The following is a 17,180-nucleotide window of genomic DNA, read 5'->3' on the forward strand; positions in this document are numbered from 1 at the left end:
CCTTGGAATACAAAAATAGTCCTTATTTTACAAAATCATGCTCTGTAGAGTTCCTTTTAAATGGCAAGCTTTTTATGTTGCTTCACCTGCAGCTGGGCCTGGACCTTGTCTGCCTTTGAGAGGACCGCGTTTGTGATTGTTCCTCTGTCACCGCTCATCTCTCAGAGGTTATTGTCACCGATCAGAACGGACAAGCCCTCACTTTCCTCTGATGTTCCCTCACCCTTAGAGCAGCTTTGTTAAAAGAACCAGGAGCCCTCAGAGACCGTGTCTTTACACAGGAGGCTGACCGACACAGGTCCCTGGAAGATGGAACTGAGATGAGTCTGTCCCTATTGACAGAGAAAGTCCTAGAACCTTCATCCCTTACCCAACTCCAAATCCTAGGAGCTCCCCAAATCTTGCATCCGATCATTGAACACACCCTCTTAATTCTCCCTCTGTATTTCAGAACCCATCCACTTTTCTCCATACCCGCTGCCACCATCCTGGTTCTGGTCACTGTCACCTCTTGCCTGTGTCATGGACGGAGCTCCTTACTGTTCTTACCTTAGCTTCCAGTCTCACCTCCCAGAAGTCCATCATCTGCATTTCAGTGTTGCCTAAAACCAAATACTTGGGATGCTTACTTCTGCCACCAGGATAAAGTGACAACTCCTCTATGCGGTATCATTTTTACCCTCTCAACCTTCAGCTCTTACTTGCAGGCTTCTAGCTTCTTGGTATGTCTTTGTATTGTTTCTTGATCTGAAGCCTCTGTATATGCTGCTCTTGGCCTGGAACTCTGCTCTTGCTCTGCTTCCTCCATTGCCTTTCCTCCCTCCTCCCTGATGAGCCATGTTGCCTGCCTAGCTGAACTCATCATTTAGGTATAAACCTGGATGTCATACACTCTGGAAATCTCTGACTCCCAAAACTGAAATAGGTGCCATGCGTGTGCCCTCCCACGAGACACATCACTCTTCCTGACTAGACCCTAAGTTTCTTGAAGACAAGCACCATGTGTTGCTCATTACTGCATTTTGCCTGGCACATAACAGGCTTTATATATATTTATATTTGTTTACATATTTATATATTAAATATACTTTATATATTTATATTCTATGTTTTTGCTTTATATTTGTCAGATGGACATTACCTTGTGCCCACCAACCCCTTACTTCTGATTTTATGCTTATATCTCATCTGCTCCCGGGCATTTTGGCTTCTCTCTTGCGTGCTGCCTGTGATTGCCCCACGGAATCGGACAGCCAGTTTGGCTTTTCTTATTTTGATCTTGGCAGCTATTTTCTCTTGGATGTGTTTTATAACCAGCCTTCTGGCCCTCTCTCTTTTGACTGCTTTGGAAAACTACCCTCAGCCCAACACTGCCTGCCCAGACCATGTCCCTTCTGCTCCAGTGTCTGTATGGAGGATGGGGGCTGGGGGGTGGGGATTAGATCTTTGGTCCGTAATTAACTGTTACTACAGTATCACCACGCGAAGCTAAGAAACTGTCTTCCTGACAGCTAGAGCCTCTAACTGTCACCCGAATTCGTCACAATGCAGTCACGTTTTCCTTACTGGGCGGCTGTGAGTGGTGGCTCTGCCAAAATAGTCTTGCTTCTGCTTCTGTCAGCCAGTTCGCTGTGAGCAGGGAGCCTGGACTTGGCAGCTTTCGTGGCACCTCCGCTGGCCCTTCTCTTCATCTGCGACTGCTTTCTGCAAGCCATCGAGAGACTCAGGGAGAAACGCTTCATTATTGCTCCCTCAACAGCTTCCATCTTGCTTTTCTGATTTCCAAGTGCTGACTCAAAAGATAGAAACAAACATGTTCTTGAAATCTTTTCCAAACCTCCAAGGTTTTCCTCCATAGAAAAGAGAGCAACTAAATTATTCCCTTGGGTCTGGTTTCTTCTCTTCTCTGTTTCCTGTTCCCTGGGGATGTTTTGCCCTCCCCAAGAGTGATTTTGTTTATATTTTAATGGACTTGCTGGCCATTTGTATGTCTTCTTTGGAGAAGTGTCTATTTGGGTCCTTTGCCCATTTTTTAATCTGGATTTGTGGGGGTCTTTTTTTTGGGTTTTTTTTTTTTTTTTTGCTATTGAAATGAAGGAGTGGCTTATATATTTCTTATACATTTTGGATATTACTTCTTTATCAGATACGTGGTTTACAATTATTTTCTCCCATGGGCTGCCTTCGCACTCTGTTAATTATTTTCTTTTGCCGTACAGAAACTTTTTGGTTTGGTGTCATCTCACCTGTCTATTTTTGCTTTTGTTATCTGTGCTTCTGGTGTCATATCGAGAAAACCATCCTGAGACTGATGTCATGAAGCTTTTCCCCTATGTTTTCTTCTGGGAGCTTTCAATTTTTTTTTTTTTAAGATTTTATTTATTTATTTGTCAGAGAGAGAGCACAAGCAGGGGGAGTAGCAGGCAGAGGGAGAGGGAGAAGCATGCTCCCCACTGAGCAGGGAGCCCGATGGGGTGGCTCGATCCCAGGACCCTGGGACCATGACCTGAGGCGAAGGCAGACGCTTAACTGACTGAGCCACCCAGGCGTCCCAAAGAGCTTTCAATTTTAGGTCCTAAATTTCAGTCTTAAGTCCATTTTGAGTTGACTTTTGTGAGTCTTAGAAAAATTAAAAATAGAAATACCATATGATCCAGCAATCCCACTTCTGGGTATTTGTTCAAAATAACTAAAATCAGATTCTTGAAGAGATAGTTGTACTCCCAAGTTCACTGGAGCATTGTTCACAATGGTCAAGGTGTGGAAACAACCTAAAAGTTCACTGATGGATAAATGTATAAAGAAAAAATGTGGTATACACATACAATGGAATATGATTCAGCCTTACAAAAGGAGATCCTTCTATATACAGCAACATGGATGAAATTTTAAGGCATTATGCTAAGTGAAATATGTCAGTCATGAAAGGGCAAATACGGCATGGTTCCACTTATATGAGGTCTCTAAAATAGTCAGACTCATAGAAATAGTAGAATGGTGGTTGCCAGGCTCTGAAAGGAGGGGGGAATTGAGAAGTTGCTATTCAATAGGTATAAAGTTTCAGTTATGCAAGATGAATAAGTTCTAGAAATCAGCTATATAGCATTGTGGCTAGACTTAACAAATTCTGTATTATACACATAAAAACTGGTCAAAGGGTAGATCTCGTTTTGAGGCTTCTTACCACAATCATAAAAAAAAAGTGACTTTTAATTGAGATTTTGCCTTCTTGTTCAGTCGGGTACTCCCAGATATTTGAAGCATTTTGTAAATTTCTACAAACCCTGACTTAAAGGACTTCGAGTGATTATTTTCTTTTAAAAACTACATAGCTCAAATAGTAACTAATCTTATAATAGCATCACCTCTCAGAGAGATCCCACAAGTTTTTTTTTTTTTTAATTCATGGAAATCCTCATTTAATTGTGACATTTGTGACACAAATTGATGTTTTCCTAGCAGTCAGGAATAGAGCATGGATTTTCATTTCTAAATATCCAAAGAACGAGCCTGTAGAGCCTTGCAGAAAAAAAACTGTATAGAAGTTCCTAGAATGAAAATGGTGATTTTAATTTTTAGAGAAAATGAAATAGGCTTATATAGAACTTACTATCTGAGAATATCTAAGCAACACTATGTGACTTGAGTCAGAGTAAACTCAGTTAACTTTTTCATAACGGTAAGTCCAACGGTCTGCAAAGTAATGGTTGTAACAACAATAGAAATAACTTTGCTTAACCAAAGCCTCGAAGTCTTATAGCAGCATTGTCCAATAGAAATAATGTAGCCCATGGGTATAATTTTAAAGTTTCTCGTAGCTATATTTAAAATTTAAAAACAAACAGGTGAAATTAATATTAATAATACATTTTCTTTAGCCAGATATATTCACAGTGTTATCAACATGTTGTCAATTAAACATTATTAATGATAGACTTGTTTTGGTACTATATTTTTGAAATTCTGTATTTCACACTTACAGACCATTTTAAATCTGACTAGATACATTTCAAGTGGTCAGTAGCCACTTGTAGCTACTGGCTACCATATTGGATAACACACATCAAAAACCTGAAGAAAGTGGCTGCCTCAGGTAATATCAGAGTGGATATAAGATGAAAACCAAGAGTCAGATGTCCCTCCACTATGTCCCTTACCATGACACTCATAAAGTCTTCCAGACTTCGATGCCAGCTCTGGGAAAAATTAAGGTTAGCATCCTTAATATGGGTGAGATTAACTTGCTTTCATTTCACAGAATGGAGGCCTGAGTTACAAATTAAGATTAGTTATGAATGAATTAGAAATTTGTGTTTCTTGGGGCACTTGAGTGTCTCAGTTGGTTAAGCATCTGACTCTTGATTTTGGCTCAGGTCATGACCTCAGGGTCATGAGATCGAGCCCCATGTTGGGCTCTACACTCAGCAGGGAGTTTGCTTGAGGATTCTCTCTCTCTCTCTCCCTTTGCCCCTCCCCCTGCTTGTGCGCGCTCTCTCTCTATATATACAATAAATAAATCTTTAAAAAGAAAAAGAAATTTGTGTTTCTTGCACTCTCAAGTTTGTGGTCTGAATTCCCTACCTGTTACACTTAACTTCGCAAAGTAGTTTAGATTTTTAAATGGGAAAATTTGTACAAAGAATATGATACAATGCAGGACCCACAGAAGAAGCTCAATACCTTCCCCTTTCCTCAGTTAATTCCAACCCAGAGAAGCCAAGGCCATAGGTTTTGTCTCTTTTATGATCAATAAACTTTTGAAGATGGATGTCTGAAGATTTTAAGATGTGGTCATTATGGTCATTAGGTGAGAAAGTATAAATGAATAAGTACCATTTATTTTCACTAAAGGATGACTAAATTAAATCAGGACATTCTGAGAGACTATAATATCCACACCATCTATGAAGACCAGCGTTTGGAATTGGAAACATATGTATACTAGGGAGTATGTTCAGCATAGGTATATACATTTGTCTATTCATTCATAAATAGACTAAACAAAATACTGAAAAAAATATATTTAGAGAAAAATGTTTAAATTGTTTTAAAAGTGAGAAAAGCATCTTAACCACAGGAAACATCCAAGATTATAGGGTGGTTTATTTTGGGTACAATTTTTTGAGACACATGTTGATTTTGTTGTTGTTTAGATCAAGCTTGAATGGAATCCTGCCATTTTGTCGGCAGAGTTCAGGCCTACCCAGTAGAAAATAACAGTAGAGGCAGAGGCTAAAAGGAAAGTTCATGTGGTTGACGTTAACCATACATGTACGAAGCTGGCTGGAAGAATGCAATTATTCATGATTATGGTGGAAATACACCAGGAAGATAGCTTATGAAGAAGAGAGTGAGCAGAAATACACCAGGAAGATAGCTTATGAAGAAGAGAGTGAGCAGAAATGCACCAGGAAGATAGCTTATGAAGAAGAGAGTGAGGATTTTGGAGAAAAGATTCAGATCCTTCTTTGTGCAATGTTATATGGCAATTGAAGACAGCATAGTTGGAATAAAGTTAGGATATAGAGGTATCATTATTATAACAGAGACCTAAAATACCAATGGTAGAAACAGTATAAAAATGTACTTTTCTTTTATGGGATTTTTGAGAGTAAGCAGTACAGAGCGGACATAATGGATTATCGGGGTCAGAGATCTGTATCCTAGCTTATGGCCCGTATGGTACTTCAGCCAGGACAAGAACAGACCCTGCCTCTGGCCTGTCTTTGAGGGCCCTGCACCCAAACTGGATAACAATGGTCGAGGAGGGATAGTATATCCACAGTAAAAATGCTCAGTCAAAGCAGGGGAAGAACAGGAAACTCTAGAGCTGTTGTTGGAGTTCAGCAATCACCTAATCTTACTGAGGAGAACATTGCAGAACCTCCATGTCTGGCAGTTTGGTTAATCCTGGGTTAGTTCATGTGGAAACCTTTGGTTCTGCTCTATGAAGAAAGTCCCCATTAGGCTCTATGATCCCTGAATTTGCCCTCTGGGACATTCTTCCTTGCTGATTATCCTCCATGGTAACTTCAGGTGAGCATTGGAGCTTATGTTGCTCTTGGGAGATGCAGACTCAGGGGTTGCTTTATAGGTTGAGCAGACAGAGTTTTTTCATGCTATATGTGTGGTTTCTTTAGCAATGCATAAAATTTTAGTAGGTGTGTCATCTCTTGGCTTCAATCTGGTTTCATAAAAAGGTAGCCAAAGATATTCTCTGGTCACACTTCTTACATCTGGAGACCTTTTATTTTGTTTCCTGGAACCGTGCCTTTGCCCATTCTCCCCACATTATTAGTGGCACCTATCCTACGTAGCCTATTTGAGGCCATCCAAAATACTAGGGTTGATTGGGAAGGCCACAAAATTAATCTGATCATTGCTTGTAGACTGGACTTACTGACTTACAGGGAGATGCTTGAGAGAGGCCTGGGGCCACAGTCTCAGGTTCACTAAGAAGTGAACTTTTTAGAGCCACTTCTTAGCCCTGTTTCAGTTTTGGATACAGGTGTAATTAACTTCTAGATGCATACTTCTAAATTACTGGATTCTTTGTCTATTTAGATTGAGGGCTACATGCAGAGAAAAACTCCCTTCAATGTATTCCCTTCCATCTGTGCTCACAAGTGTTCTAGGTCTGGGTTGAGACCCTCTTTTTTCTAGGTTTTTGCTTAAAAAAACCTCAAAAGGCGGCCAATATACACCAGCGTTCTGAATTTTTTCAACAAGTTCTTAGACTCATAGGCCACGTTCATATGTGTTCTGCCTTCCAAAACACCTTAAGTAACATTTTTCATGAATGTATTTCCAGAAATGAAAAGAATCACCAACTTTGCAGCTTCTCATATCTCTGCCCCTTCCACCTGCTACCCAGCATTTAAGCCAATGCCACATATATTAGATTCTGCCCCAATTCCAGTCTCAACTTCTAAGTCAATTAGCCTGTGGATAATTTGTTGCGCCAAAGTTCCAAAATAACAATAGCTTAAGCATGACTGTTTATTTCTGTCTCCCATTGCAGCCCAGGTGAAAGCCACCCGGGGCAGGGAGGCAGCTCTGTGACAATTTCCACTCTGCGCTTCAAGATGAACTCTTCAGCTCCAGTCATGCAATGTGGGTTACAGCTGCTGGGAAAGGGGGAAAAAGATGGGAGAAGACACATTCCTTCCTTTAAAAGTGTGACTTGGGAGTTTTACATCGCTGAACCTCATATCATATTTTCGTTAGCCAGAACTTTGTCATATGACCACCTGTCACTACAAGGAGGGCTGGAAAGTGGGGTCTTTAGTTGGGCAGCCATGACCCCAGATGAAAATGTTAGTATGATGGAGAAAAAGGGTGAACAGATATTGGGAAACTATGAGTAATATTTTGCCAGAGTGAGCACTTGTAGGTATAGATGAGGAGGAGTAAGAAAGAAAGCATGGCTGTTCATTAGCTTTACAGACATTGGGTGACTTGCATATTAACTCAATAACTATCCCCTCCTTTCCTTCTTAAGAGCTGAATAACCAAGCCTGAAGTTAAATGATACTCAAGGACTCCAAAGTGGCAGAAACATTTTTGAAGAACTTCTGTTTTGTTTGGCAAAGCAATTGGCTGACTGGAAAGATCAGCATGTATTTTTTTGGTCTTGAAGATTTTATGATATTTCCCTAGACCACAAAACTAGGAGGACAACTGTGAACAGAATATTGGAAACTACAGAAACCCAAGGAGTGTCTCCCAAATAGGCATTTATTTTTAAATCTTCCCTTCTAGACTTGCTTTCTAGAAACAGCCCTCTTCTCATCTTTGCTTTCTACAGTGGCCTCTCACCGAATCCACACAGACAGAAAGAACAGAGCATCTAAATCTAGATTCAAATGTCATTGACTGCAGTCAAAACGACAGTGGCTATTTCCCCCCAGGCACGTGCTACCAGACCTAACCAGGACATGAGTGAGGAGGTCCAAGTCTTCTGCAGATTCTATCAGACTTTTCACAGTGCGGGTTAAATAGTAGTATTCAAGCACTGGAGCTTGTTAACTTCATTACCAATAGACCCAGGCCTAACTGCCGACTCAATCTGAGTACAAGGTAGTGGAAAGTGCACAGCCTTTAGGTTAGACAGACTGTGGTTCAAATGGGGCTCTGGAGTAGATGTCTTAGTCTTATATGTGGAGAAAGAGAAGTCAGTTTTCTTATCTTGAAGTTTTATTTTAATTTTTTTAATTTTATTTATTTATTTGTCAGAGAGAGAGAAAGAGCCCACACAAGCAGGGGGAGCAGCAGGCAGAGGGAGACGCAGGTTCCCGGCTGAGCAAGGAGTCCGATGCAGGGCTCCCTCCAGAACCCTGGACAGCTGGGCAGGACCCTGGGCAGGACCCTGGGCAGCTGGGCAGGACCCTGAGCTGAAGGCAGACACTTAACCAACTGAGCCACCCAGGCGTCCCTTATCTTGAAGTTTTATATTCATGATTTTTTCAACTATCTGTTCTTAATATATATCTCTGGCTCTGTACTTTTTACAAAGCCTCTTTTCCCTGTATTTTCAATCACTTGGACGGTTAGGGATAACAGTTGAACTTACTAGGCCTATCGGTCATTAAATGAGATGGTGTAAAATTGCATAGGACAGTGCCTAATAGTCAGATGTAATGGTTATTACCTTGTTTATGTGGAATGAGCAAATCAATAAGGTATCACCTATAATATACTTCATAAAAAATGGTACATGCATGTACGTGTGTGTGTGTGTGTGTGTGATGTTATAACAAAAGTTGTTCAAATTAACACAAGGGCACACCAGAATGTTTTTCTTTAAAAAGGACCTATGATTGAGAAATACTGCTCTGTCCAACCTAGAATTCTTTCCTTCCCTTACGTAATACTTTGCAAATAATAGGTAAGTTGTTAATAAATGTTTGATATTTCTTAAAGTGAATTTACTAATGTGCAGATTTTTAATAAGTTTACCTTGAGATTCTGCTATTACTATTTTACCACGTTAATCCATTAATATTAATAACAATGGTCATATTCTAGTCATTTTTAAATGCATTTCATACATTATCTCATTTAATCTTCACAATTACACCTGATGGTAGTTCTTATCTCTATTTTACAGATAAAAACACTGGTGCTCAGGGAGGTTAGCTGACTTATACAGAAGCAGATGACAAGTAACTGGGAGATTCAGGGAAGGATTGGTTGGCTCTAAAGTCTATTCTTTTAACCAAAATAGTGTACAAAAAAAATTAAAAGGTGTACATGAAAATAGCAGAGCATTACATAATAGTATGTTTATACCAGTAGCGCGGTCTTTGAACATTATCCTCCAGGCCACCCAAGGGCAGGTACCCATGACCACGCTCTCTCTCAGACAAAGCAGCTGTGTGGAGTTGTAGAATTCACCTGCAGCGGGAAATGCCAATCAAACCCGTCAAGTATATCTCACTGATGTCTCTGGCTTCACATTGCACTTTCAGTTTTGTCTGAATCTAAGAGAGAGGGAACAAAAGAAGAAATGGAGATTCAAAGAAAGAGAGAGTTCTGATACCCATCATTCCTTTATTCCCAGTGCCCGTCTTCAAAAGAAAATGCTTTCCAGTTCATCTTTCTTTGGTGAACATATGCAGAGATGTGATCAGTCGTCAGAATGATCAAATGCACGAGAAAGGTACTGTGAACAATGAAAGGGCAGCTACGGTATCTCGGCAGACCAACTCCATCATAAAAGAAATTTGAGGTTAACGTTTCTGGCTGCAATTTAGGAAGGCTATTATAAAAGTGCTATCAGACCCATTAGTGAAAAACTTCTCATTCGGCTGTAATGGGACAGTTTAAAATATTCAGCTTGGATGGAATCACTGTGTGGGCAGTGTGTTAGTTTTCTATCGCTATATAACAAATTACCGGAAATCAAACAGCCTAAAGTAATACACATTTCTTATCTCATAGCTCCCTCAGGTCAGACATCAGAGCTCCAACCAGCCGGGTCCTCTTAGCGTCTCACCGACTGCATTCGAAAGTGCTGCCCAGGAGCATAATCTCATCTGAGGCCTGTGGCCCTCTTCCCAGCTTCTGTAATTGTTAGTAGAATTCAGTTCCTTGCAGTTGTAGGTCTGAGGCTCTCAAGTTCTAGAGGCCATTCATGTAAAGGTCTAAGAAACGTGAATCTACTTAAGTGACGGAGAGCAAGTCAGAGATTACCCAGGAAAGTAGGGAGTCTAGAAAGGTTGGATTACAAAGACACAAGGTGATGGTGTGGGGATAATGAATTTGTTCATTATCATGACTATGGGGACGTTTTAATGGGTTAAATGAATACATGTGCTAAAATTCATCAGATTGTACACTTCAAATGTGTCAGTTTATTGCACATCAGATGTATTTCAATAGCTTTTAAACAACACATATAATGGAAGAGGGACCAACGTGCAACATTTACTGGAGTCTTCCTGGGGTAAGGAACAAGGATGCCCTTAGCTTGACGCAGTGGAAACAGACTTAAAATGAGACAGACCTCTGCCTGACCAAGATAGCAAGCATCTGTTTATTGAGCACCTGTCCTACGTCTTGCACTGTTAGGCACTTTGTATGTATTATAAGCTTGTCACAATAACTCTGTGATGCGATAACTTCGGGTGGTTCAGATCACTCCTTCCGTAAAATAAGTGCTTTGAGACACTACACACAAAAACATTAACAAACTTCTTGCCCCAGATCGAGAACAACGGTGTTCTGAGATGCTACACACAGCAGGGGCCTCTGATTTCTACAATCTGAATACAAAGAGCAAATAAGACTAGCTGGTTTGGTGATGCAGATCTTCCCTCATAAGATAAATGTAGGTGTTTCTCTGGTGTGGAAAGCACAAAATTTGTGGAAGAAAAAGGAAAACATGGCTCTTTCCCCTGATATTTAAGTTCATGAACAACAAAATCTGTAGCCAGTAGAGAGCACTTTATGAAACATGTAAATGAGCCTAACATCATGCCACCACCCTTTAGCCCAAAGGGTGGCCAGGTAACGCTCTCACTGGAAAGGGAAACTGTCTTGAGGTTGAGGTATGGAAAGCTATCAAAACCTGACATAATGTTGACCTGATCAGTGAATTTCCACATGAGTAAATGAGATATTTGAATGGGGAACAACATCAGACTCAGAGCTGCACTTTCAAAATTCTGCCTTAACGTGAGAATAGAATGGTTGGGAGAAGAAGGTGGTGTCATAATTATGTCTTAATCAGGCCTGGAAACTTGATGGAATTAAATCAGACTAGGAAGATAAGCCTACATTCTGGAAATTATGATTATGTGGTTATTGGGCATCTCTGAGTCCGGTGCTAGGATGGCTAATTTTAGGCCTGTGAGAATATATATAAAGTAGTGTGCTGTATGGAATTTCTCTTGAGAGATTATGCAGTTGATCTCCTACAATGGGAAGATTCAAGAAACTGCCTTTTTGATCATACCTACCAGTCTGATTTACCCATGGAGTAGGGTATGGGATGAGTGAAAATATTTCAAGGGCTTCAGGAAGGCTGATTTCTTAAAAAATTGTTTCATGCCTCAAATTACATATTTCTTAACTTCATTTTGAAGCTCTGATCACTATTAAATGAAAACAATCTCTGAAAAGGTTAACATGCATAGGTTCAAAATATTTTGAAGTTTTTTTTTTTTTATATGACAGAGAGAAAGAGAGAGCACAAGCAAGGGGAGCAGTAGAGGGAGAGGGAGAAGCAGGCTCCCCCCCGAGCAGGGAGCCCGATGTGGGGCTGGATCCCAGGACTCTGGGCAGACACCTAACTAACTGAGGCACGCACGCAACCCAGGTTCAACATATTTTGAGAGTTGAAGGAAATTTAGTCATTGGAAGAAGAATTAGTTGGTTTCACAAATATGTGAGGATGGGATTTTAAAATAATTTTTAAAGAAATGATAATTGTAACTTGTAATTTTAATTATGTAACTATATTATTTAATTATAATTATAGTTTTATAATTATATAATTATAGTTAGTTTTATTTATAATTATATAACATACAATTCTTTATATAATTCTATATTATATAACCTATTTATTAAGCACCGGTTATGTGCTTTGCACTATGTTAGACAATTTATATGGTATTATCTTATAAGTTTGTCAGGGTAACTCTGTGAAATATTTAATTCTGTATTATGTATTATATATTTTATATATATAAATTATATATAATTTATGTATAATATAATTGTAATTTAAATAACTTTATAAATACAGATTGTAATTTTTATATAATATAATTTATTTTTATTATATATAATCATATAATTATAACATTTTAAGAATGATAAATCAAATATTTAAGATAAGGTGTTCACGTTGCTTTTCGGTCCTTGGTTCCAATGAAGTCTAGTGTTTTTATACAATAGGAAAATTGCTAATATAGAAATATGTACAATATTAGATTATTCCCCTGGCTGAAATAGTATCTACTACAAGTAAAGAAGGGGGCTTAGAAGTAAAGCAGAACTTTAGAATTTTTTAATTGTTGTATCATTAGACAAAATCATGCTGTTGCAAATTACTTGCACCTAGAAAGTAAGAACTGAATCCGATGCAAAACTATCAGTGATAATAGCATTGCTGTAATATCAGGATTATAAAGCAAGCAACACTCGTCGGCATGAATGATAGAGATGGGCCTTCAGATGGGCCAGTGATGCAGTTTGGGGTTCTGCAAGCATGTTACAAAACACTCATAGCACATTTGAACAGACTGAATCCAACCCTCTTCGCCTCTCCTGTTTCAGATTCAACAGGTGAAAATATGAAAACGTAAAGACTTATCATTCAAGTTCGTCACAAGCCTAGTTTTCTCAAAATTTAATGAAATTAAAATTAAAATAATCAAAATGATGCATCAAAAGGAGCTTCTACTGGCTCAAGCGTGGTTCCCATTGGGCAAAATTTATACGAAGGGAGTTGCTTTTTTTTCCTCTTGCTTTTTTGAACGTGAGTAGTCTTTTTACCTGTTTGATATTGCTCATCCTAAATTTAGGAAACCTTGCTTAATAAATCTTTTGTTTGGCTGTCACCTCAGGGTTTTATTGTTTTTACATGTTTATGATCTTCTCCCAAAGCAGTCCTAATGAAGAGATGTCAGAATGCCCTACACATACCCTATGAAGTAACAATGTCAATCTATTTACTGGAGCAATATATTGTGTTACTTCTTTGTCTTTGCATATGTTAGGACACTCTTCCCTTGTGAACCTGGTTATGGATTTGTTAGAAAATGTGATAAAGTAATAGATTCTTTTCTCATAAATAAGTCCAAGTGCACGGAAATTTGCATACATTGCGTGGCTTACACATAGTTCCCTACAAAGTAGTCTTTATACTACCAGACATTGATAGCATGCCTACTCTTGTCATTGCATTTTGAATATTTACTTATGTATTTAGCCATCTCCAGTGTGCTGTGAACCCCTAGAAGATGAGAACTATCCCTTACTCAGGTTTTATCTCCAGGTTGCTCAATAAACATTTATTGAATGAATTGGTTCCTTGAGGTTCAATTACCTGAGGCTCAATTTCTCCCCAATTATAGATATTTAAGAGCAAATTCAAAGACTTGGCACAGAGGTGCTTCTCAACAAATGTTGAATGAATGTTACAACATTTTAATTGCCCGAGTGCATGGTACTCTACAATGTAAAGGATGTTTTTCCATGTGTTAATTTTGTGAATAAGCCAAGTTTCACACACATGAGAGCACGCATGCACACACACAACTTGAGTGAATTGAACAGTATAAGAAAGCTACTAAAATATCCAATAATGCCTATATAACATTAGTATATATTTAATATGTTGATGTGCTGGATTTGTGAGTAAGCATTTCACCTGAGGGAAAAAAGATTTATCACACTGCGTCTCTGCCATTTTGAAGAGAGTCATCAAGAAATTGGTTCCTCAAGATGTTAAAAATAGAGCTACCCTACAACCCAGTGATTGCACTACTGGGTATTTACCCCAAAGAAACAGATGTAGTAAAAAGAAGGGGCACATGCACCCCAATGTTCATAGCAGTGATGTCCAGTAGGCAAACTGTGGAAGGAGCCGAGATGTCCTTTAACAGATGAATGGATAAAGAAGATGTGGTTCATATATACAATGGAATATTACTCAGCCATCAGAAAGGATGAATACCCACCATTTGCATTGACATGGATGGAACTGGAGGGGATTATGCTAAGTGAAATAAGTCAATCAGAGAAAGACAATTATCATATGATTTCACCCATATGTGGAACATAAGGAATAGTGTGGAGGGCCACAGGGGAAGGGAGGGAAAACTGAATGGGAAGAAATCAGAGAGGGAGACAAAGCATGAGAGACTCTGGACTCCGGGAAACAAACTCAGGGTTACAGAAGGGAGGGGGGTGGGAAGATGGGGTGACCATCGGGTGATGGGTATTAAGGAGGGCACGTGTTGGGATGAGCACTGGCTGTTATATGCAACTAATGAATCATTGAACACTACGACAAAAACTTATGACGTACTATATGTTGGCTAACTGAACATAATGAAAAATAAAACAAAATTAGATTAGATTAGATTAAATTTAAAAAAGAAATTAAGTCAGACATTTCTAGGCTTGCTATAAGATTGCTGAACTGGCCTTGTTATGGCCTAGATTTAATGCCAGCACTGCACCCTGCCCCCCCCACCTCATTCAAGATGATATAAGAAAAACAGAAAGGGAAAAGAGAGGGCATAAGAGTTTCTATTTCTGCCTAACAAATGACTTAATAGCTACAAACTTAATACAACATAAATTTATTATCTCTCTCTCTAACCTGGGTATAGGTTAGCTGAGTTCTCTGCTCAGTCTCACGAGATTGAAATCAAGGTGCCAGCCAGACTGTGTTGTCATCTGGTGTCTAAACCAGGGGAAGATTTGCTTTCAAGCTTCCTCAGAAAGTTGGCAGAATTCATTTCTGTATGCTTGTAAGATCTAATTCCCTGTTGTCTTGCTGTCTTGTTTGCAGTCTTCCTGGAACTACTTTCAGCTTCTGGTCCATTCTGGTCCCAGGTGGTCCCTGCCATTGGCCCTGTCTCACTTCTGATCTCTCTGCCTTTAGGAAGGGAAGGTCCAGTTCCTTTTAGGTGGTAATCTGATGGGATCAGGCCCATCCAGATATCTTCCTTTTGATGACCTTGAAATCAACTAATTAATAACCTATCCAACAAGTAATATCCCATTACACTTACCAGTTCTGACCACTCAGTGAGAGGGCATTACACTGGGCATGTGCATAAGAAGCAGGAATCTTGGGGGCCGCCCAAGAATTCTGCCTACCACAAAGGGTTGTCTGAGATGGGAAGACAAGAATCTCATTTCTTACTGCGGTCCTACCCTGGTGGTGCCATTGGACAGCAGAGCATGGTAGGGGGGTTCCTGGGAGGGCTTGATTCACCTTCCCTGAAGTTTGTGGGTATATGTAAAAATCATTATTGGTACCAGCATATTTTCTGCAAAGGCAGAAGACTTAAGAGAATATTCGGCAGCTGAGAAGCAATAGCAGATGGTGATGTGGTATGCCTTACAAGAGGATAGAGTCAATCCATTCCAGTTCTCCAAGGCTCTCGGGGAGGGAGTGGGGAGATGTACCACTCTGAGGGGCACTGGGACATAAACTACTTGGGAGAGACTAAAAGGAGACAAGGCTGCCCCTCTTTGAGGGTCCCAGTGGCTGAGGAGGCTGAGAAAAAATTAAATCCTTCCCAAGAGAGCCATGAGTGGAATCTCCACGGAGACTGTTATATCAGAAGAGCACACAGAATTGACCTGAGCTTGACTGAGACCTTGGGTTCCTCCCCATCACCAGCAGGTGACCAATTACTCCAAAGATCTTTGCTTCCCTTATTTTCCCTCCCAATCTCCCAATTCAGGAGAACTGAGCTTTGAAATTGGAAAGGGAAGGAATTAGCCAGGATCAGACCATTCTTTCACCCTACTCCGAATCTTTCAGCCACAAGCCTGGCCTCCTGGGGAGACGGAGGAGGTGTGGGCGGGAGGAGTAGCAAATATGATTTAAGCCTCTATGAGATGAGAGTCTTAAACAGACCTAGACTTTTAGTGAAAGGCCTGGCACATTTCCAAGATGTCCTTAAGGAATAGGGAAGTGACATTTGACAGAGCATGATTGAAAACAGTGACTGGAGAAAAAGAAAAACATTTCATGTTATAAACCCATGTTGAAGCTACTCAGTAAAACAATTACACTTATATTTAAAATTGGCTGCAAGCTTCCAATTTTTTTTATGTTCAAAACAGAATTGTTTCCCCATGGCTCCCAATTTTCCAAAAAAACAAATGATATCATTAAGTTATATAGTAGAGTGAATTAGATCCAGATACATTTCCCAAAAGTGGGTTTTGATAAGGAAGGCTGGGATGAAATCTGTGCATAGAATATATTAGCCGGATGGTGAAGGAAGCATGCCACTGAAATTACTAATTAGGGAAGCAGAGTCAAAAAGCAGTTCTGCATGGAAAAGAATACATGGTTTGAGATGTTTGTCTGTAATAGGCAGGACACTAAAATGAGATCCTAATATTCGTTTCTGAGTGCAGCCATTATGCTTGGCATTTTAGAATAATGGGAAGATACATCTGAAAATACAAAAGTATTTTGCAAGAACCCAAAGAAGCCCAAAACTAACGATCACATAGCTGATTTTGTACATCCCTCTCTAAAATAAGTTGACACATTATAAGGTGAAAAAGTGGTTTCTGGGATATTCAACCATCTGAATATAATTGTACCAAATGCAAATAGTGTTTATAAAACTGAAGGATACAAGATAAGTCCACTAGTTGCTATTTTTGCATTGCTAGTTCAACTGATACCCATTCCATTTTGAATTCCCAAGGAATTGTGTGTGTGTGTGTGTGTGTGTGTATTTGGAAGTCATCACAGCATATTAATCATAGTATAAGCTTCTAGAAAGATTTATCTTTAACTCTAGATAAGCACAAATTAGCATCAGAAAAGACCAATCTCTTCCAACTTAGCAGTAAGAACTATTAAGTGTAATAGTTAATATCACATCCATATGTTGGAGAAAACCACATGTCCCAACAGAAGGAACAGTAAGTTACTAAGAACTAACTTAATTTTGCTGGTTTGGCAC

This window comes from Zalophus californianus, chromosome 9 (genome assembly GCF_009762305.2).
Source record: "Zalophus californianus isolate mZalCal1 chromosome 9, mZalCal1.pri.v2, whole genome shotgun sequence".
NCBI lineage: Eukaryota > Metazoa > Chordata > Mammalia > Carnivora > Otariidae > Zalophus > Zalophus californianus.